This window comes from Crocodylus siamensis, chromosome 7, assembly GCF_052110815.1.
Source record: "Crocodylus siamensis isolate JL-2025a chromosome 7, ASM5211081v1, whole genome shotgun sequence".
NCBI lineage: Eukaryota > Metazoa > Chordata > Crocodylia > Crocodylidae > Crocodylus > Crocodylus siamensis.
The window spans coordinates 43,844,931-43,868,548 of NC_143401.1; the positions used below are offsets into that span (position 1 = coordinate 43,844,931).

At 48.4% G+C, this 23,618-nt stretch overlaps 1 long non-coding RNA gene across 6 annotated transcripts in view; it reads right to left on the reverse strand.

Moving 5' to 3' along the window:
* Nucleotides 1-12,310: 12,310 nt before the first annotated feature.
* LOC149859734 (uncharacterized) overlaps nucleotides 12,311-23,618 on the reverse strand; it is an 88,186-nt gene continuing 76,878 nt past the window's right edge. For 5 of the 6 annotated variants that reach the window (XR_016443576.1, XR_016443578.1, XR_016443573.1 and 2 more), the window contains one exon: nucleotides 12,311-20,116. This is a non-coding gene — a long non-coding RNA (uncharacterized LOC149859734). The remainder of the gene's footprint in view (nucleotides 20,117-23,618) is intronic. The other variant, XR_016443577.1, reaches the window with a different exon arrangement.

Here is a 23,618-nt window from a genome sequence, read left to right on the forward strand (position 1 = left end):
CTTTGATAGATTCTGGTGTGAAGTTTGTGGGGGAACTGGAGATTGTTGGCAGGTTTTGTGGTTTGAGTTGTAGGACCTTTGCTTTGATTCTGGTGATGAGGTTAGGTGCTTTTTTGAATTTACAAACCACTTTTCAGAGCTGGTGCACCTTAACACACACACATACAAACACACAGAGTCAGACAGTGAGGGTGCACCTTAACAGACATGCTAAAGAAGAAGCTCCTGCAGGAGAGGAGAAGGGTTCTGTCACAGTTGGCTCCCTGAGATGCTGCTAGTACTACTATGCTAGTGCACAGTCACTCACTAAGTTATTTTATACCTGTTGCCATTTAAAATGATGGGCCACCTGTTCAGCACGGGCAAGTCCATTCTGGAGATGTGCAGCACCCTCCAAGACATTGTGGAAGACACTGTCCTCTGTGTCCATGACCCCCAGGTGGTGGTGGCAGTACTCTGTGCACTGGGGTTCCCCAAGTGTATCAGGGCCCTGGACAAGACCCATATACCAGTCACTTGTCCACCCCATGGAGATTACCCCTATTATAGCCATAGGGGTTTCCATATTGTGGTCTAGCCGGCCATTGTAGACGATTGGGAGACATTCATGCATCTGAGTGCTGACTGGGTGGGCAATGTGCACAAAGCCCATGTCTTCAAGAACTCTGACTTGGAGAGTGGATGCTTTGTGCCAGGTGTGGTGGACCTGTAGCCAAGAGCCATTGTCGTCCCACCCCTGATCATCAGGGGCCCTGCCTACTGAGAGCTGTGTGGCTGAGGCTATGCCTTACAGTAGCTGCAGGCACAAGGCAGGCTGCTGGGGGTATGCAGCAGACAGCCCTGGGGTACTGACCAGGAGCTGCAGCAGCCTGAAGCAACTGCTATGCACCCACCTGCCTGGTAGTAGCATTGCCCTGGCAGCTGCAAGGTAGAGCAGGGACACACAGGAACACAGGCTCCAAAGATGCAGGCACAGGTGAACTGTGGCCTGCCCAGGGGAGCACACAGAGCCTGCAGAGCCCTCAGGCTGCCTGTGATGTGTGCCCCAGGACACAAAATGGCTTGAAGTTTTTATAGCTTGCAGGAAGGGACTGCCACTCAGTCTCCTTCCCAGCCCTGCAGCAGGAGAAGCTCCTAGCCACTAGCCCTGTGGCTGGCCTCAGGCCGGCCCCCAAGTGGCTGGACAGACCAGGAAGCAAATTTGCTGCTGGATCACATCTACATGTGTGCTACTGCACAGTTACTAATCATGCTTAAATTTGCTACCTGAAAATTTGCTACCTTTAAGAAATTTAAGCACGATTAAGGTTTTTTACTTTGCAGTAAGCACATGCATGTGTAGACATGCACACTTTACTGTGCAGTAAATTAGGCAAACATGCAGTAATGCGTCTCATGTAGGGAAAACATGCCCATAGTGTTCTATATGTGACAGGGGGCATTCATTACACCTAGAGTGTACAATCAGAGTGTACAAGCTTTAATAATTTTGCAGTGTGTTTTAACAGAGCAATTAAAATTGTTCTTTCAAGCTGTTGGTTAAGTATTTTCTATTTCCAGACAGCACTGTTTGTGTGAAGAACTGTTGTCTTTTACAATATTGTATTTAGTAGGTCATTAAACTCTAAATTTTAAAAATGTGAGCATCTAAAAGTCAAAATTGAGCCCATTGAAATATTCTGAAGATAAAGTCATTTTTATCTGTGGAAGCTCTCTAGTATGATGTGAAGCTCAGAGGAAAGGGTGATCTGTTTCTCAGTGACAAACTGTGAAATCAGGTCTTTTGCAGGTGTCTGAATAACCAGAGAAACCATTCAAGCTTCTTCTACCTACTATGAATTTTGTCAAGTGTTCCCAAGATGGTTTTTTAAAATCAATCTCAGTTTATGGATCTGAAGCCATTTGCACCTGCTCAGGTACCAATTAAATGGCAGGTAGTGCTGTCAGTGCATAATGTTGATGTAGCATAGTCCATTCCATTATTTGGTATTTGTCCTTCCACGTGTGAAGGGAATTGGGTAAGTCTTGAAATTCCATTTTTGATGAGGGGTAGTGAGGATCCAGCTCATGAACTGTATTTAGTTACATGGCTCTTATTACTGAACTCACAATTGTTATTTTTTCCTTAGAACAGACCTGTGACACAGGGAAGTGTTATTCCCCCTGTATATCTCAGGAACAAAGGCACAGGGTACATTTAGTGACCTGCCCAAAGTCACATAAAAAATCTGTGGCTGAGCTGGGCTGAAGGCAGGGTAGATTTTCACCATCAAAAATGGTTCTCGACATTTTTGGACTCAAGGCATCCCTCACTAAAATCTAATCTGCAGATTTTTTTCATTATTCCTCCTTAGCAGAATTAGAATTGGATGAACTGGAAGGGAAAGACAAGTATAACAACCATGAATCTGTTTGAAAGATGATATTGTTGTGAATTCATTGTAGGTGGCAGATGCCCCGGAGCTATAGATTGTTCAGTTTTATTTACTCTAGTATTTTTCAGTGCAAGGAAAAACATACTGCAACTGACTTCTTCTGTGTTCCTATCCATAACACTGAGAATGACAGCAGCCAAGGTATGACAAACTACCCCTTGCATAATGACATTTCTGCAATGAGAATCCTTTCATTATAGTCTTGACTCTACTGACATCTTTCTTAAATTTTTCACTGTTAAACTATTACTGGTGCAATAGCAATGGTGTGAGTATTCATGAGGAATGTTCACTTCTGCCAGTTAATACCAGTTTGGCAAATGGGCTGGTATCCTGTGTTGCACTGTTGTTATTACTGGTGGAACCTATATCAAAGTGACAACTGGAACAACAGCATAACTCCAGATGAAGATGGAAAGTGTTGTATTGGCTTACTGCACAAGAAAATTTGGTGATGTTAACACTTTCATTGATGAAACAAATATCATAAATTTTGTGAACGTGTTAACATTACCTCTGCCACAGAAAAGCCACTACTTAGCAATTTGAAATATGCATTCTGTAAGTGTAAGTACACCTAGATACATTCTGTAGAAAACCAGCAAATACTCCTTCCTTAACCATTTAGATGCAGCAGCAGAAACATTTTAGAGTGTGTCTGACTTACCCTTTTGCAAGAATCACAGGGACAGGGCAATGGATGACGCTAACAAATTAACAGCATCATTGGTTGACTATCTCTTGTGTTTATTTGCCTTGATGTTGATCTATTTTAATAGAACTAGATGATAAGCAGCCCTGTTAAAACCCCTTCTTTGTAAACCAGAAGCTTGTTATGTGACCATTGCAGAATTTCCTGTCCTTTGTCTTTGTACAGTGTACTCTTAAAGCACACCTTAGTGTGACAGGCTCAGATGATCTACCCAGTGTCTGATGCCACCTAGTGGTCTGACCCAGCTGCCCATGCTCCCTGACCTCGTATCTCTCGCTTGCTGCAACTTTACCTTAAAGTCTTATAACTGGGGATGGCACCTCCAGAGGCTGGGGTAACTTTTTCTAGGTGCTTTCCTCTATGTACAGTCCTCTACAGTCCCCTTTAAGATAGCCCAATTGTGCCTGAGGAGCTATAACCATGGTCTCCATCCTCTCTTCTAGCCAAGCCCATGCTTCACAGATATGAATCAGTATTTGGAGGTGTGACCCTGGCTCTGATTCCCTGCTTGGTTCCTTAAGCCTCAAACCTTTGTTGTGGCTTCCATACTGCCCCCATAGGCACAACTCAGTGCTCCAGTTTTAAACTTAAGCATAGCCTAAATATAAGCAAATCACTTCTCATTAAAGTTCTCCACCACTCTGGGTCAATATTCCATCACAAACTATACTTCCAACTTTGCTGTCTCAGTCTTGCTCTTGTGGGTAGCTTGGATGTCTATGGACCTGTTTCTAGTAGCCACCTTCCCCATGAGCAACTCTCATTGCAGCATGCAGGGCCAGACAGCCCTGTTTGGTATAGGAACTCTGCTTATGTACCTCAGAGTGTCCCTTCCTGTCATGCAGCTTCCCAGCCAGACACAGTAGTTTCCCCTTTACTTAAAGGCCTGTCTGTGCTCTCCTGCCGCAGCCCCACACAGCCAGCTCAGCCTGCTGCACTCTCGTACAGTAATAGGAACCCCCTGACGCCCTGTTACCCTTTTCCTTTCAGATGCTTGGCATTCTTCTCATTATATATTGAAAGTAACTCAGGGGGCATATCTATACATGCATTTACAGCTCATTTAATTTAGTGGAAATAGGCTGACGTCTACATGTGCAGGCATTAAAGTGCATTAACTCTGTGTGTGGTCTGACTTGGGATAATTGTGGTGGGTGACATGGAGGTGGAAACCAGCCTCCAGGCCTGGAGGTTGTCTTGGTAGAAATCTGGCAGCCCTCGCAGAGCTGAGGAGCTGCTAGTTGTATTGGAGCCCCCGGAACTGGTGGAGGAAAGCGTGCCCCAGATGGCCCCATGCCACATGGCTGCAGACACTGTATATCAGGTGCTGCAGGGTCTGAAGGCAGAATGCCAAGACCTGGCAGTGCAGGCAAACCAGGCCCTGGCTGCCCACCCACAAGGGGAGGCTCAGGACCTCTGCAGTGACCCAGTACCCTCCCAGCCAAAAAAACTCCAGTGCCCATCTCTGTAATCCTGTCAGGCCCTCAGGGGGCCTAGGCAGGGTGTATAAGTGGTGCCAGAGCATGGACAGGACCAGCTGGTTCAGCAAGAGCACTCTCCCATGCAAGGAAAGACATCACAGGAGCCCTGCCCATGCCCATGCCCAGAGCTGCTCCACCACCCTTGCCTCCAGCTGGTGCCAGTTCTCTGGTGGGGAGGGGTCTGTGGGGGAGAAGTAGACCCCCTAGTAGATCAGTGAACCCACACCCCAGTGGATCCTGTGGAGCATGGGTGGGAGTTAGCCCACCTGTCGCCCATCACCCAACGCCAGGCCAAAGCTCTAGACCCAGCAGACCTGGGCAGAGGAGGCCACCGAGAACAAGGTCTGGTAGGCCTCCACCCATGCCACATCACCTGAGTCCTGAATCATGAGGAGTATGTTGTCAGCATACATTGACAGGACCAGCTGCACTGCTGGCTCACAGAGCATCAACCTCACCAACTGCTTCCACAGGAGAATGAGGAAAGGCTCCAGGGCCAAGGTGTACAATTGGCCTGACAGTGGGCAGCCTTAACACACCCCTCTCCTGAATGGAATGCACTCCATCAGAGTCCAGTTGAGCTTTACCAAACATTCTGAAGAGGTGTACAGCACCTGGAGAGCCCGCATGAAGCAGGGCCCAAAGCCAAAGGCCCGCAGCATGCCTGTGATGTACCCATGATCCACTCTGCCAAACACCAACTCCTGGTCCTGGGACTGCAGGGTGAAAGACAGGCCCTCCTGGTGTGCTAGCTTCAGGAGGTCATGAATGAGATACAGGTTGTTGAAGATGGAACATCTAGGCACTGGGTATATCTGTTTGGGATGGATAACATCTGTCAGCATGGACCACAGGTGCAGCAAAATGGTTTTCACTACCACCTTGTAGTGTGTGCAGAGGAGGGACATGGGACACCAATTCCTTAGGTCACAGGGATCTCCCTTCTACAGCAGAAGGGTCAGCACAGCCCTCTGGCATGACAGGGGGAGCTCCCCACTTCCCTCAGATTCAGCCAAGACTGCAGCTATGTCCAGGCTGAGGACATCACAGAAAGCCTGGTAGAACTCGGAGATCATTAATTGATACTGAGAGTCTTGTTGCTAGGCATCAGGCAGAGGGTGGTCAAAAACTCATTCAGAGTGAGATGAGCTTCCAGCTTGTCCTGGTCTCCCACACTGACCTCCAACAAGGTCTGACAGGTCACAGCATCAGCTGGATCCAGGGAGAAGCGCTCTTCATAGAAGGCCCATGTGTATTGGAAGGCCTGCAAAGAAGGGCCTTCCAGTGCATAGAAGGCTCATGCGTGCTGGTCCATGCATGCAGGTGTACATCTTGGCCCCTTGCCTCCTTTTCAGGGCATAGAAGAAGTGGGAGCTGCAGTCCATCTCCTGAAGGAGCTGGACGTACAAGTAGACAAATGCACTGGGGCATAGAAGCTCTTCCCACGTCTCCTGACACTCTAAGCAGAGGGATGGGTTGGTTGGGTTGGTGACCAGGTGCCTCTCCAGCTCTAGCACTTCCTGCTCAAGCTGCTTCTAGACTGCCTCCATCTTCTGGGTGTGCCCCTGAGTGTAGCTGCAGCAAAAAAGCCAGAGGGCTTCCCCATATCTCACCATCTCTGAGCCAAGGGCAAAGCTGCCCACTGTTCTCACCAAGCCAGCCAGAACCCCCGGAAGGCAACCCTAAAGCCCACATCCTTTAGCAGGCTGGCATTACAATGCCAGTAGGCCGACCCTGGATGCCCAGACCTCAGCATAGCCTGGGCCCAGAAAAGATGGTGATCACTGAAAGGGGTCAGCTGGATGCCAGAGGAGTGGGCCCAGACAAAGTGCAGCAAAGAGCTATAAACCTGGTCTAAGCAGGAGTGGCATGCCTGCTCCTCCCCCACCCTCACATAAATGAAGGCAGGGGGTTCCGTGGGGTGACAGGCATGCCAGACATCACACTAGGGAGTAGTTCATCAGGATCTCCCTGAGGATGCCCACAGTGGCCTGGTTCTGCTCTTTGCTTGACTGATCTCATGCATCCAGGGTGACATTAAAGGGGGCCATGTTGGTGGGGCCTGAGCTAGGGTCAGAGACAGGCTGCATGGGTGTGCTGCCTGGTGTAGTGCACCTAGTCCCCTCAGGCTCTAGTGGTCTAGGTTTCAGGGCCTTGCCCTTCCCACACCCAGCTGTGGAAGAGGATGAAGAGGAGCCTTTCCCACTGCCTTTGCCCTTGGTCCCCAATGATGGGAAAGGCAGTTTGGTAACCACTCCAAGGGTCCCCTGACCCTTTTGTCCCCCTACTAGAGTGCCACCTGCCCCTGCAGGTTGCAGGATTCTCCACCCCTGGAGGAGGTGGGTTGGACTCTTCCTCAAGGATGGAGGCTGCAGAGACATGAATCCCCTTGGGGGCTTGGCTGGGATCCACCCCTATAGTGGGGGCTGTAGGAAGCTCTGTGGGGGCATCTGCCCCCCAGAAGGTTCCTGCACTGCCATTGTTTCATGAGGGGAGGGAAGACAATAAAGAAAACCAAAATATCCTGTGGGGCTGGTGAATCTAGTAGGGGCAGGCTGGGGTTCTGGGGCAGAAAGGGGTTGGGAGGAAGGGAGCAAGGGAGCTGATGCTCACTGAGCCATGGCCCCACAGGCAAAAAGAACCCTGAGGCCTATGTTTTGAGAATGTGGGGGTGGAGGGGGAAAGCACACACACACACACAAGGGCTGGGGAAACTCGAGCTGGTTTACTCAGCCACACAACAAACACCAGGGCAGGGGAAGAGGATCACAGGACTTACCACACAAGGGCAAAAAACACACAGGGAAAGCTACTGAGGCAGGTGTAAAAGGTGGCTGGAGTAGTGGAGGGCCTTTGTTTGTGGAAGAACTGTTCAGAATCCCCTCAGGCCTCCAGCCAGTCACTCAGCAGCAGAGCAGTAGGCAGGAAGACAAATCATGATCAGATGCAGTGAGGTAGGTGTCGGGGAGGGTAGGAGCAGCCAGTCAATTAGGAAATGATCCAGTGCAGTTGTGGTATCAGGTGGTACAGCAGTGAAAAATCCCTCTTTCCTGAGTGGGGGCAGCAGCAGAAACAAAGGCAGCAGCAGCAGTAGTAGTAGTAGTAGTAGTAGTAGTAGTAGTAGTAGTAGTAGTGATGGTAGGAGCTGTCCAGTTCAGCCACTCAGGGTATGCTTCTGGTGAAAGTGGAAGTGAAAATGGGGGTGAACTGCCAAGGCAGCTGGAGCAGTCAAGGTTCCTTTAGGCTCCACCAATGATTTTGTGGGAGGGGCCCACAGGCAGCACAGGCTGTCTCCCCAGGCTGTCCCCTGATCACAGCTTGGTGGTGGGCTGGGCACCAGAATGGAACAGGGTGTAGAAGCTGGGGTGCAGTGCAGTGCAGTTGACCCCTCCCTGAGTGGGGCAGCAGCATGCAGCATAGGACTTTCCCTGAGGGGGCAGCAACAGCAGCTGTCCAAGGCAGGATAGGACGTGGCCAACTTACTCCAAAAGCTCTGGGACCAAGCCAGCAACTAATAGTAGCCAGAGGCAGGATGGGGCCTGGCCAGCTTCTCTCCAGAAGCTCCTGAGACCAAGCTTGTAGCAACCAGCTACAGCAGCAGTAGCCTGGGACCAAAAGGGGTGTGGCCAACTTCCTCCCAGCAGTTTGAGAAGTTTAAATTATTGCATAGGAATTGGTGATTTTTACAAGAGCGTTATGAGGGCATTCTACATTTTAGGCTCCTCCCCCAGAATCTCCTGAGATGGGTAGTCCTGAGCAGCTTTTTGTACAGATGGGGCCAGGACAGGGCAGCTTTTTATACTGCTGGGGACAGCACAAGTGGTGGCTCTAACTCTCTCTAGCTGCAGATGCAGGAGGAGCCAGGCAGGGTAATTTTGCCCCAAGTGGCACAATTTGCTGCACAACAAAGTGCATGTCTGACCACGTGCACTGAAGCAAATAGCCCCAGCTCAAATTTTCACCACTTCTATTTGAGCTGCTGCAAGCGCGTGTGCTTGCATGTGTGTATGTGCCCAGAGGGCCTGGGGACACTACTTCCTGTGCCACCTGGACTGCTGCAGCAGCATCCAAAATCCATTTTTAAAAATACACCAAAATCAATGTTCTTCCACAGTTAAAACAAAAAACCACTCTATACATACACACACACACACACACACACACACAAACACACACACACATCTAGAGAGAGAGAGACAGCAATCAATTGAGTAATGCTTTATTGCTATATCTACAATGTTAAAGCAATTTGAAAGCCTACCAGTGTGTCTATCCTCATGACAAAATAAATTCTAAATACCTCTATATGTTGATGTGTACTTTTGGTTTTCTTCACGCATGATGGGTGTGTGATGGGGGGATGTGGTGTTTGCAGGAAGTGGGTGAGAAGAGGTGTGGGGGAAGGTGGGTGGGTGTGTGTGGAGGGATGTGGGTTGGTCTGTGGGTAGGTGTGGAGCAATTGCTTGGGAGACTGTGGGTGTGGGGGACCTTGTGAGGGGGCTGCTCAGGAAGGGTGGTGCACTCCCCCAGCACATGGAATGCCCCCCCACCCAGGGTCCCAGCTTGCCCCTGAAGGATCACAGCCCCTATCCCCCATAGGGTCCCACCCCACCTGCCCAGGGTTCCAGGCACCCTGGAGGCCCCCACACCCAGGATCCCAGCTCCATCCTGAAGTGCCCCAGCCCCCCCACCCAGGGCTCATAGCTGATCTTTCACAGCAGCTGGGGGGGGAATATGTGCCGAGCCCTCCCTGGGGTTCCTCCTGTTGCCGAGCTGGGCCAGTCTCCTGGTGGCAGGACTCAGCCTGGCATGTGGGGACAGTGTGCTGGGCCCAGCCAGGTCCTGGAACCCCTCTGCCACCCGGCCAGGCCAGACACATTGCAGCAAGACCTAGCACTGTGCCCAGGCAGGTTCTGGGGCCCCTCTGAAACCCAGCTGGGCTGGACCCATGGCAACAAGACCCGGCGTGCCATGCGGTCCCCACATGTTGGGCCCACCCTGGTCCTGACACCCTTAGGTGGGGCCACTTTGTCATCTGGCTGGGCCCTGCCTATAGTGGCAGGACCCAGTCCAGCACATGGGAACTACATGGAGCCAAGCCAGATCCTGCCAGCTGTGGGGCTTCTTGTGCCGTCCGGCTGCACCAGGTGGCACGAGCAGCCTCAGGGCCAGCAAGACCCAGCTTGGCTCTGCACAGTCCCTGTGCACTGAACCAGGTCCTGCCATTATATGAAGGCCCCAGCCGGGTGGCAGGACCTGGCACGGTAAATGGGGACCGTGTGCCATGCCGGGTCCTGTCACCATGGGCTGGGGCTCCTGCCTCTACCCCGCTGTGCCTGTGGGGGTGTAAGGACCTGGCCCAGCTCTATGTGGCTCTCTAATCTGGCTTTGCACTGGAGTGGATCACACAGCTCCAGGAGGAGCTCTGGCCAAAATCAGTCTTTTTTGGAAGACTGATTCCCTGCTGGCTCTGGGCATGGTCTCGAACCATGCCTTGCTTTGTTCTATTGTGGAGTGGGTTTTTTAGACCCCTGCAAACTTTGCAGTATGGGGAACTTTTTTTCATTCCCACACGTGCTTATTGCCCGGCCTCATAGAGATTTGAGGTGGATCAAGAGGCACAGGCAAACTTGTCTGGATGTGCCCTCTGTGTTTATCTCTGTGATATAAAAATAAATTCTGTTATAAAGTATATTTAGCATATACTTATATATATATATATATATATATATATATATATATATATATATTTAAAAGTATAAGTATATCATATATATATATATATATAACATATATATGTTTAATTACCAAAGGCCAGGATTCATCATGGTTTTGATCCTCAATCTCCCTATACATGTTGGGCAGGTTTGGTTTACTCTAGTATTTTTCAGAGTTTAAAGACATCTGGTTTCAAAGTATTACTAACATATTTAACGATTTCTTTGCCTCTGTCTTCCTCAGTAGGGACCAGTTCAGCCACCTCCCTGCTGGGCCCCCCTCGGGCCCCGGGAGAGACACGCCTGGGCCAGGGGTTAGCGAGGAGTTAGTTAGGGTACTTCTGGAGAGGCTGGACGTGTTCAAGTCCGCTGGTCCAGACGATCTTCACCCTAGGGTTCTACAGGAACTGGCCGAGGTCATTGCGGGAACCCGGCACGGCTCTATGAGCACTCGTGGTGCTCTGGTGAGGTGCCGGAGGACTGGAAGAGGGCCAATGTGGTCCCTATCTTCAAAAAGGGAAAAAAAGAGGACCCGGGAAATTACAGGCCAGTTAGTCTTACCTCAATCCCGGGTAAGCTCTTTGAAAAAACTATCCTGGCACACATCCAGGAGGGCCTTGCGGGGGAATGCATGCTCAGGGGCAACCAACATGGGTTCATCAGTGGCAGGTCTTGTCAGACCAACCTGGTGGCCTTTTACGATCAGGTCACCAAATCATTAGACGCAGGGGTTGCTGTGGATGTAGTCTTTCTGGACTTCCGGAAGGCTTTCGACACTGTCTCTCACCCTGTCCTCATCAAAAAGCTGGGAGACTGTGGTGTCGATGCCCACACAGTCAAATGGGTCGCCAACTGGTTGGAGGGCCGCACCCAGAGGGTGGTGGTGGATGGGTTCTTCTCGACCTGGAAGGACGTGGGCAGTGGGGTTCCGCAGGGCTCGGTCCTCGGGCCCGCACTGTTCAACATCTTCATCAGTGACTTGGATGAGGGGATAGAAAGCACCCTGTTCAAGTTTGCTGATGACACTAAGATGTGGGGGGATGTGGGCACACTAGAAGGGTGCAATAGGCTACAAGCTGACCTTGACAGGTTGCAACGGTGGGCAGATGAGAATAGGATGGGGTTTAACACTGATAAGTGCAAGGTGTTGCACATGGGGAGGAAGAACCGGCACCACACTTACAGGTTGGGGAACTCCCCTCTTGCCAGCACGGAGACGGAAAAGGATCTTGGAGTCATCATTGACTCCACGATGAACATGGGCCGGCAGTGTGGGGAGGCAGTCAAGAAGGCCAACTGTACCCTGTCATGCATCCACAGATGCATCTCAAGCAGGTCCAGGGAGGTGATCCTCCCCCTCTATGCAGCACTGGTCAGGCCGCAGCTGGAGTACTGCATCCAGTTCTGGGCGCCACACTTCAAGAGGGACGTGGACGATATGGAAAGAGTTCAGAGGAGGGCCACTCGTATGATCAGGGGTCAGCAGGGCAGGCCTTATGAGGAGAGGCTGCGGGACCTGAGCCTGTTTAGCCTCCACAAGAGAAGGTTAAGGGGGGACCTTGTGGCCTGCTACAAACTGGTCAGGGGGGATCAGCAGGTATTGGGGGAGTCCCTGTTCCCCCGTGTGCTGCCAGGAGTGACCAGGAATAACGGTCACAAGCTGGCGGAGGGTAAGTTTAGATTAGATATTAGGAGGCGCTACTTCACAGTCAGGGCGGCTAGGGCCTGGAACCGGCTTCCAGGGGAAGTGGTGCAGGCTCCTAGCCTGGGGATTTTTAAAAGGAAGTTAGATGAGCACCTTGCCGGGGTCATCTGACCCCGGTGCTCTTTCCTGCCAAGGCAGGGGGTCGGACTAGATGATCTACGTAGGTCCCTTCCGACTCTAGCTACTATGAAACTATGAAACTATGAAAGCTACAGTATACTAATTTACACTATCTGATGAGCTTGTCTATTGTCTTTAAGTAGTAATTGGACACCTCTTGGCATCTACTTCTATCGTAAGACAGAATCTCTCTGGAGTGGACAAGTTTCAGAAAATTTGTTTATTTACCTTGGAGAAGAGGGGTTGCTTGAAGTCTGTAATATTTGGAAGTGTATAGCTTGGACCATTACCGGTTTCCCTCACTTTATGCTGTACATGTGTTCTTGGAAAACAGCACATAATTCAAATTCGCATACAGGGAACCCATATTACAATGTAATTAATAAGGGTATGTTCCAAGACCTCAACTGTACTAACCCCCGAGACTCCTTTCTACCACTTCTACAATACAATTTTGGTACTCCCCAACAGCAAACAGTACACACAAGCACAAGGCACTATCATAATGGGGATGGCAACTACAGAAACATGTGTCACAGACAACAAGTGAGGAGCACAGATCCATGCAGGAGACTATTTTGGTGCATGTCACTCCCACAATCCACCGCACAAAGCAGCTGAGTGAGGGCTTCCACCACAGCAATTGCATAAGAGTGAAATTACCTCACATATAACAAAATTTTGATATAAAAAGGGTCATTGTGTAAGAGTGAATTTACACATACAGAACCTGCATGAAGCAAGGGAAATCTGTATTTCCCTCTCACAGTGATGACTAGGTCCAAAGCTGTCTCAACTATGAAAAAGAGATATGTTTGACACAGGATTCAAAGGATTCCTAATTATGAGTTTATTACAACGGTAATCTCTGCTTGCTGAAAGAAGGAGAGATCAGTTTGTGTATGCTCTAGAATAGTCTTTGGTTTTAGAGCTGAGAGACTTTCAGCTTTGGTTTCATTTTATCTCTTCTTCATCTGAAGCTGAGAGATTCCCTTCTGACTTGAAAGTTGGAAAATCCTTCTCTATCAGTTATCTACTGTGAAATAAGTATATACATGTTCCACCTCAGATCTATGGTAAAATACTCCTTTAACAATACATAGTTTGTGAGTACCTATGGTAGGACAGAAAGCTGGAAACCCTGGCTTCCTTGAGACTATGTATAAAAGTCAAGCTTTGAAGCAGATGATACTGTACATATCACAAGGTCTTAGATAGTTTTCAAGTTCTAGAAAATCTCTGATAGACATTACATATTAGTGTATATAATAGCATAAATAATATTAGTATAGTAAGCTGTTCCTAAAGATAGAGTAATAGATTTTGTAGTTTTCCTGGTGATCATTATTGTTTACTGTTATATTGTTTAATAAACTGTTATAGTTTGTCTCAGTTAAAACTCAGCTGTGAGGAGTTGTTCACTAGTTTTGATTTAGTGTCCTGACAGAGCAATCCAGGTATTGAGATGATAGTTGCTGGAGGCCTGGATTGCACTTATTAGCGTTCACTCCCCTACTTGGCTAGTGGGGTATATTTGCTCAAATTGTTATTGCCTTTCATCTCTTGTTTAATCATTGTTTCCAGTCAACAGTGGGACCATGATGTCATGGTGGGAGGTCAAGGCCGAAAATCAACCGTTTCTGCTTTTGAGTCCCTAAAGAAGAAAGTACAAGTGTTTGGTTTCACACTGTCCAGCAACATGATCCAAGAAGTTGGGCCCCAGTGTGAATTCCTGGGAATCCAATGGCAGCAAGGTGGACCCACCATACTAGCCAAAGAGCTGCAGAGTCTGGTAGATACCTCTGCCCGCAACAACATAAAAGAGCTGCAAGCCCAGCTGGGTGCACTTAACTTCTGGTGCCTGCATGTCCCTGAGTTTAGTATGTTGGCCCAGCCTCTATATAATCTATGCAAAAAAACCACCAACTACAATGGGAATGGAGCCCCACGCATCAACATGCTATGCGGGCCCTCAAGGAGTCAGTGATCACTCATGACTCCCTAGCAGCACGGCTAGTGAGGATTGACAGCTAGTAATTTAGGGGGACGACACTTGCCAAACTGAGGTCCCCATTCCACTTTTGAAATAGAATGATTGTTCCTCAGGGTTAGTAGTTTTACTTTGGATGTAAGCTTGACTTACCTCTGTGGTGGGATCTGCACACCAAATTTCATTGCTATTAGCGTAATACCCATACAGCTTACATTGACCTGGGGAAGCATTGGACCTGTACATGACAGCAGAAGCCCCTTTAGGTGGGACTTGATTAACTTTGTCTCGAACTTGTTTGGTGTTAATATACCCTAGTTGGGTGCCAGGATAGACTTCTGCGAACCACGTGAGACTGCAGGGGCACCCAGTTAATGTGGGCAGACAGACTACTAACACAAATGTACTTATGACAGTACTTGCATGGCACATATTGTCCGTTGATTGTTGGATCTCTGCAGCCGAAGGGGAGGTACGCGATGAGGTTCCGGGTAAACGTTGCAGGTTTCATGTGTGTGTGATGGATCCACGAATTCCTTTCAGCAATTTTGATTGGGTGGTTAGTAAGAGTTGGTATGGTCCTTCCCACATTGGCTCTAGGCAACTTTTCCGTCGTGGAACACAAACCCACACGTAGTCACTGGGACTGAAGGGATGTATCTCGCAATCAAAAGGTACAGGTTGCTGAACGGCAGCACGGCACTGTAAAGAAGCAAGCTGCTTCTGCAAAGAAATCACATAATGGGTTAAATTCTCATCCCCTGATAGCAATCCTGTAGCTGGAGGAAGGAAACCATGGGTAATGGCGGGTGGATGACCAAACAAAAGCTCATAGGGAGATATCTTAACATCAGCTCTAGGCACGTTTCACATAGCAAAGAGTGCAAGGGGCAATGCCTTGGGCCACTTAAGCTGAGTTTCCAAACACACTTTGCCTAGAAGGGTTTTTAGAGTCTGATTTGCCTTTTCCACCCCTTCAGATGACTGAGGGTGATAACGGGTGTGAAGCTGCCTAGTGATTCCCAACCATGTGTAAATTGTTTGTAAGACCTGGGAGGTGAAGTGACCTCCTTGATCTGAGTCAATGACTTGAATAATGTCCTTTAGAAGTGCATGAGTGACTTGCTGATGAGAGGCATGGGTGGAAGGAAACACCTCCACCCAATGGGTGAACTGATCTCACACTATTAAGGCATATCTGTATCCTCGGCACTGGGGAAGTTCGATGAAGTCTATTTGCAGTCTCTCAAATGGTTGATATACCCAAGGTCAGCCCCCAGGTGGGGCTTTTCTCTCTGGGCAAGAGTTGAACGCTGGGCAAGTGTGGCAGATGCTGGTCACTTGCTTAGCCACTGCACGGATTCCAGGGGCAAACCAAAATCGGAGAATGGTTTCAGCTATGGCAGTTGCCCCATAATGACCTTGCCCATGGACTATTTGGCACAGGGGCCGGTGTAATGTTTTAGGCAAGATGGGGCGGTCATCACTAGTGTACCACAGTCCATCTTTTGAATAAGCCCCATAGAAACATTTCCAGTCTTCTTCTCCTTTGCACGCTTGCTCATATCCTTCCAAGGCTCTGGGTGTCTCCCACACAGGAGCAAGGGTGTTGAGATTTAGGGGTTGCTGAGCAGCAGCTTTGGCAGCAGCATCCACCCACTCATTTCCTTTAGCCTCAGGCATGCTCCCGCTGGTGTGTGCGGCGACATGTATTACGGCTATCTGTCTGGGTTTCTGGATGGCTTCCAGGAGCTCAGAAACCTGAGTGGAGTTCGCAATCTTTGCTCCGGAAGAAATAATGAAGCCTCACTGTTTCCATAATTGCTCGGTGGGGTGGCAAATTCCAAACGTGTAAACGTTGCAGTGTATACGTTTAAAGTCATCCCGGTTGCCAGTTCACATGCACGAGTTAAAGCAATCCGTTCAGCTGTTTGTGCACTCAGCCGGGGAGATAAGGGCTTTGCTTCAACGATGTTGACGTCAGTGACGACTGCATACCCAGTTCAAAGAACTCCAGCTTCTATGTAGGAGGACCCATACACATAGAAGATTAAGTCAGGATTGTTCAGGGGCACATCAGTGAGGTCATCTCAGGGCTTTTCCATCATATGAATGACGGTGCAGCAATCGTGATGTGGCTCTCCATCCTCGGGATGAGGCAAAAGCGAGGCCGGGTTGAGGCTAGTACAGCGTGAGATGCACACATTTTTGGCAGCTAGCAGAGTCACTTCATACCGGGCTAAACGCTGGTGAGAGAAGGCTTGAGTCTTTTCTTTAGTCATTAGGGCTTCAACTTCATGAGGAACCCTGACTTCAAGGGGGTACCCCATGACTAGCTCTTTCGATCGCTCAACAAACAGTGCTGCTGCTGCAATGGCGCGCAGACAGCTGACTACCCCTTTTGCCACTGGATCTAAGGTGGCAGAATAATAAGCGATTGGGTGTAGCTGAGGTCCCAGTTTCTGGGTTAGGACTCCTGAAGCTACTCCCCGTTTTTCGTGGACAAACAACACAAATGGCTTCTTGTAGTTGGGGAGTCCTAGAGCAGGGGCTAGTGATAGCTGGTGTTTAACTTGGTGAAAAGCATGGTCTAACTCGGGGGTCCATTGAACCACTTCAGGTTCTCCTTTCCGAGCGGTCTCTACCAGAGGCTTAACCATCTCTCCATAAGTAGGGATCCACGGCTGGCAAAATCCAGCCACTCCTAAAAAGGCTCGCATATGCCTCTTAGTGGTGGGCTTTGGCAAGTCTTTTATAGCCTTTACCCTTTCATCAGACAATTCCCGCAGCCCCTCTGAGATCACATGCCCCAGGTATGTAACCTTCTTTTGGCAATATTGTAAATTTCCTGGGCATACTTTATGTCCTCCTTCAGCTAATCCTTCTAATAGTCTTAAAGTATCCATCCGGCAGCTTACCTGAGTCCATGATGCTAGTAGTAGGTCCTCTACATACTGTACAAGCACTGTGTCCGAGGTAAGTATGATACCTTGTAAGTCTCTCATCAGGATTTGGCTGAAGATAGTAGGACTCTCGATGTATTCTTGGGGAAGTCATGTCCAGGTTAAATGTTGTTTTCTCTTCCAAGTGAAAGCAAAAAGGTATTGAGACTGGGCTGCAACTGGGATTGAAAAGAAGGCAGCACACAAATCAACTACTGTGAATCGAGTGGCCCACCATGGGATGGAGGTAACAATAGTGGCAGGGTTAGGAACTACAGCAGCTCTGGGAATCACATAAACATTTATAGTACGTAAGTCTTGCACAAAACAATAAACAGGCTTGCCATCCTTTCCTAATTTAGGTTTCCTGACTGGTAACATGGGGGTATTGCAAGGAGACTGACACTCCACTAAAATCCCTTTCCTGATGTATTCATCTATAAGGGGCTGCAAACCTTCTTCTGCTTCTTTATTCAGCGGGTACTGAGGCACTCAAGGCGGGACTCCCCCCTTGGTTTGAATAACAACCGGAGTGACAGACTTCAGCAGTCCTACATCGGTGGCCTCCCAGCCCCACAATGTGGCTGGCAATCGTTGTAGTTCCACTGGTAAATTTCCCTTCCCCCCCACCCCCAAGGCCAGTGCCCTGGCGAAATAAGGCAGTTTGTCAATTGGTAATTCTAAAGTTATTCCCTCTGGACTACAGCGTAGAGTGGCCCTCAGCTTACACAGTAAGTCCTGTCCTAACAAATTCATAGAAGCACGGGCAGACAACAAAAAGGAGTGTTCACACGACAACGGTCCCACTTGGACTCGAGTAGGGGCACTTCTGCTAGTTTTGAACAATTCCCCCCCACTCCCATCACGTTTTCAGTTCCTTCCTCAATTAGACCTGCACATTCAGGAATTGTAGATAACATAGACATAGTAGCGCTGGTGTCAATTAAACAATCATATCGTTGCTCTCCTACCTGAATTGAGGCAACAGGGTCGCTCTTATTGCAATTTATAGCTACCACAGGGCAGACTGGGTGAGGGTGGTCAATCGGGTCATTGAGTCCTTCTTTCCTGTGAGTAGTTTTTGACACCGGCTCCTCGCGTCACTGGTCCGGAGAGGGCCCCCGTTCTGAGATGGCTCCGATGTTCATCCCCTTCCTCTGGGGACACTCTCGTTTGAAGCGTCCAGGTTGTTTACAGTGGTAAAATACTTCGCTGTCCCTTTGAACTGTGGGCCACCCCTCGCCCTGGTTTCTCTGACCTAATCCCCTTCCTTGAAACCCCCCCTGGCCCCTTCCCCTGTTTTGTCCTCTTCCTGACATTCTGTGCATCGTTCCCTCAACCATTGCAGCTAATAGCTTAAAATCTTCCTTTCTCTCCTTCTTTCTTTCCCTCTCCTTTCTCCCATCAAACATGTAGCTTGCTATGTTTCTTATCTCTAACATACTCTTTCCTTTCCACCCTGGAGTATACCTGCAGAAATGCTCCTTAATATTGGGAGCACTCTGGTTTACAAAGGCTGATACCAGCGAAGGCACATGCTCTGGTTTATCTTCATCAAGATGAAAGTATGTCTTGGCTGCCTCACACAAACGGATAAAGAAGGCATCCAGATGCTCCTCAGGTCCCTGTTTGCATGCATGGAATTTTCCCCAATTCATTGGATTTTTACTCGCTTCATCAAAGCCTGCTAGTAAATCATTCCGGGCTTCCCCCAGGGATGCCCTTCCCCCGGGGGTATTGTAATCCCAATTAGGTTCATTAGAAGGCCAAGGATCTCTGTTTGCTGCTGAGGCAACAGCCCTGGCACAGTCTAAAACTTTAGCTCGCTCGTCTGGGGTCAACAGGGTATCCATGAGTTCCTGCATGTCTGACCAAGAAGGGTCATAAGTATGGACTATGCGCCGAATAGTCCATCCTACTTCATCAGGTTTTTTCCTGAAAAGTGGGGGTTTGTTGTTGCAAAATGAGGCGGTCCCCTTGGGTGAAAGGCACATGAATTAGAGTAGGGCGAACCTGGAAGATGCCCCCGCCATCCACAAATGGGACTGGGTAGGTTCGCAAAGGAGCCTGAACCACCGCATTCAGGTGTTCCTTCCCCTGGCTGGGTGGAAATGCCTCCCCCACAGGAGCCTGGCTCTGGGTCCAGACTGAAAAAAAGCCTCTGGAGGCAGGGAGCCCAGAGCTCGGAGCCAGTGCTGACGTCACGGGAGCTGCAGCGCTCTCGTCAGGGGGCAGGGGTTGACTGGGGACAGGGAGAGCAGGGTAGAGAGGCTCAGGGTCGTCTTCAGACTCCACAGAGACTGAAATCAGAGGATCATAAGGAGGTGGAGTGGTAGAGTAAAGAACCGGTTTTGGGGCTTTTTCGGCCAATTCAGCCCACAGGTACAAATAATCCATCTGTTGAGGTTTTAAAGCTACCAATTTCATTCAAAGGAATGCCAAACGAGACTGATCAAATGAGCCAAATTTCGGCCATCGTTTATCTGGAGCACCTTGTTGAGTTAAGACGGGCCACTCCTGTGTACACAAAATACAAGCGCGCTTCCTGCCCATGCCAGACTGCACTGGCAGATTCCCTTCTCCCCAAACCTGGAGAAGCCTCCCTAAAGGAGATCCCGGTGAGACATTTGAAGCTGATTGTCCCATCCTCCCAAGACTTAAGCACGCTGTTCTATAAATTCCTGGGAACAGCTATCCCTCATGGCGGGCCCCACTTACCTGACGCCCAGACTGAGCCCTCCGAATGGTGACAAACTCATCTATACCGGCTGGGAAGGCTGGTCCGGACGATGAGCAGCCAGGTCAGCACACAGGGGTTCCCTTCGTGGTCACCAAAATAGTTGAGGAGTCCGTGACCCCTTGCAGAGCTATTCCCAGAGACACAGAGTCGCTGTCTGTCTCAAGATTTATTCAGCATGCTGGGCACCCTGAGCGAACTCAGAGGCCCCGAATAAAACTGTTAGAGGCATTTTATAGTTTACAGACAAGATGAGTGCGCAGGTGGGAATTTTCCACTGTGAAAGAAAACAAGATATCAGGTCAGCTTGAGAGACCCTTAATTGGTTCAAACTGGTTTTTGGCTACGTGCTTGTTTTTGAAACGCTAACTAATCCTTGATTGCTTCAGACTTTAAGATGACTAAGGTTTAGTCATTCCAGAGTCTTATCAGGCTGTTTTCGTGAAATGCTGAGTCTTGTTTTGTAGTTTATTTCTACAGTATTAGCTATGATCTTGTTAGAAAATTTCTACACCCCAACCACCTCAGAAAAATATCAGAACAGAGGCTTATTGGATGTTGAAATGAGGGATATTCTCCAAAGACCAGGTTGAGCAAAATATGATAAGGCTAAACTGTATGCAGCCGTGCTTCAGAAATACCTGACCTACGTAAAACAGGGTAATCTGGACAGATGGAAATTAACCCTATTTCTGCCAGAACAGACCCCCCCTAGAAGCTGGATACCACCTAGAAACCCCCACAAAAACCGACACAGTCATTCAGGAAGTACTGGATAACATGCATGCCTGATACAGGAAAAATGCTAAAGTACTGCTCACTAAGCTGAGCCAGCACAAGGAGTTTCTTGGGATGATCAAGGGGGTTTTGTCTACAAAGGGGTGCTCATCAAGGGGTCTAACATGGTTGACTTGGTCCGGAGAACCCTTCAGACTCACGCCGAGACTACTAAATGCCCGCCTAAAGGCTGGGACATCTTTATGAAAGCCATGGCCGAGCTGAATGTACCATCTTCTGTTATGGGCAACGTCGTGAATCGTGATCATTCGGAATGCTTGAAAGGATCTGACTCAGACCAAGAAACACCAATAACACTACCTAAGAAGCCAAAAACTGTCTCTAAAAGCCATTGGCATGTAAAGTTTTACGCTTTGAAATAAACTATTCTATACTGCTATAAAGTTTTTTCTACAGAGGTTTTTTTAAATGAAAACACGTACACACACACACACATTTAAATAACAACAGCTTTATTTACACAAGATCAGCTGAGTGTTCTATTTAGACAAAGCATTCATGAAAGTCATGGCAAGAAATACATGTCTGGGCATGTTGAAACATGTTTTGAGCAGGCCCAGCCACACAGAAATTTTTATATTTACTTTTTACAAAATGCATCACCACCCTATCATTTTGTGCTAAATCATCGGAATAATACAAATTTAAAATCTGTTCAAACAATAGCCCCTTGCTACGGTGGTGCAGGAAAAACACACAATGGTATCCGCAGGCAACAGACTGGGGGTCTTGTAACTGTTTCATCTGGAAAACAGCGTCAGTAGCACTCTTGTTTAAAAACAACATAATGTTTTGAGGAAAGAGAGCGCTGTTTGGGGGGGGGGTGACCGTATGAGTCAAAAAATTCTTCCCGGTTCCGATCCTCCAGGTAAACAGCCAACCAGTGTTCTCTGGGTTGATTATGAGGGTGCGTGTTGACCACCAAGCTCAGGGGCCTTTAGACAGTCGAGTCTTAGGAAGCCAGTCGCAGGGGAAAACGTCTTAAGAAAGTTCCTTTGGCATAGGGGTGTGAGGACAAAACCCTGATGAGCTGTTTGGTATCCATCTTCACATACAGTCAAACACAACATTTCTCCTCCGATTTATTTCTATTACGATCATGTTAACCATGGTGGGCAAAGCCGCAGCAAAGCGTATTTCTGCTCTCAAGTTCCTGGTTTTAATCAGTGAATAATGATCACCACACTCCTAGTCAGGGGACAGGTCAAAGGCAAATAAGGTGTACCCCAGAGCAAACTGTTCATGGTTGATTATCAGGGCCCGGTCTTTCATGTGTTTACCAGCTGTCTGTACCAGTTGCATGTATTCTCTCACACAGTTACTGTTCTCAAAATCTGGTTGTAGGGGTTTTGTTGGGGTTTGTTCTCCATCGATGTAGAGGGCCACAAAATTAATATTGTAATGTTTAAAGTTAAAGGGGTCCTTAGCATAATTCCCACCAAAGGCATCATTATCCATGAACCCAATGACGATGAGTTTGGGCAACTGCCCCAGAAACAGATTCTCCTGGCTGCCAGCAGGAATGCTAAACACTTTCATACCCATGCAGTCTACGGGGTATTTAGCATTGGCTGTAAGCAAGGCCTCCACGTGGCCCAATTGGACGCCCGGTGCTACCTTCACTTTTTCACAAAAAGTGAGACAGATGTGATTTTTAGTTTACAGGGGCCAGCCGCAGCAGTACCCATCAAGCAGAAGGAATCTTTGCTGCGTGTCAGCTTAATTTTCATATCCACGCCATTCAGCAACAGTTTTTCTGGAAAAAACAAATCGCTATGGAGATGACCAAGCAGCTCTATCTTTTTGCTCCGGTCTGTCAGGTTTGCCCATCTCTGAAACCCCTGATTATTGCCATCCTGCACAACCGTTTCATTATGACCGGGGGGTATCTTTGTAAAACAACCCAGTAGAAAATTGTGTGGTGAGGGTGTCATTGCTGTAGTTGAGAACCGATTTGATGAAAGCTCGATGGGGTAACAGTTGTTACTCTGACTTATCAGACAGTCTCCCAGAGTGACATCCAGCTGACTGAAGACAGAAGCTAGCGGGTAATTCACCAAACCCACCACTGCCCAGGCATCAAGATCAGTTCCATCGCCTTTTACAATCTTGCAGCAAAGGTACAGCAGCGTATTGTTCAAATCCATGTAATCTTCGCCATTCCCCACTATGAAAAAGTCAAGGGGGCTGGACTCAGTAATAGCTGAGAGCGGGGGGATCTCAACATACAGGCTTTTCTCAATGCAAGTCTGCATAGGGGCTATTTGAAACACATCCAGTTCAGATTTGGCACATTCTTCAGACCCGCAGTGAACAAAGGCCATGGCGGTTAAAATATATTTCTTTTTCCTCCAAGAGAAAACCCCTTCTTTCTTCCAGGCTGCTTCTTTGTTTTTTGTGTCTGGCTGCCCCGTCGACTTACCCTCTTCTTTTTAAGGGGTTGAGGAGGTCCTGAACATCTGGAGTCTGTTGCATCTCTCTTTCTTTTAAAGCTCTTTCTTTGAATATACATGAGACCGGACCCCTCCTGCTTTGCCGGCTTGATCACCTTATATAGGACAGCTCAGGAGACATGACCAATCACATCTTTGGCTTTGTTTTGTGCCACATTTTTAGTATGGGGCTTAATAATCTCCAGGCCCCTTCTCAAAAGTGGAACGGCTTTTCTAAAGAGGCTGTGAAATATGCCACCCACTCCAGCCCCGTACATCCCAGACACCCCCTGATATCCGGGAAGACCATACCCAGCCTGGGCTTTATAATAATTTCTGTACAAATTAGGGTCCCCATAGTTTTTTACCATCACCATCATGCTTTTACTTACTTTAAAATCTCAAATTCTTCCGGGGGCGTAGGTGAAGCTTAACGGTCACCTTACCAAAGTGAAATGAGATGTGTTTGTTCTGATCCATCTTTATTTCAATGCTGATTGTGTCGATGTGGTGCTGGCTGATGGGGACATAATGCGGGTTGTCATATGT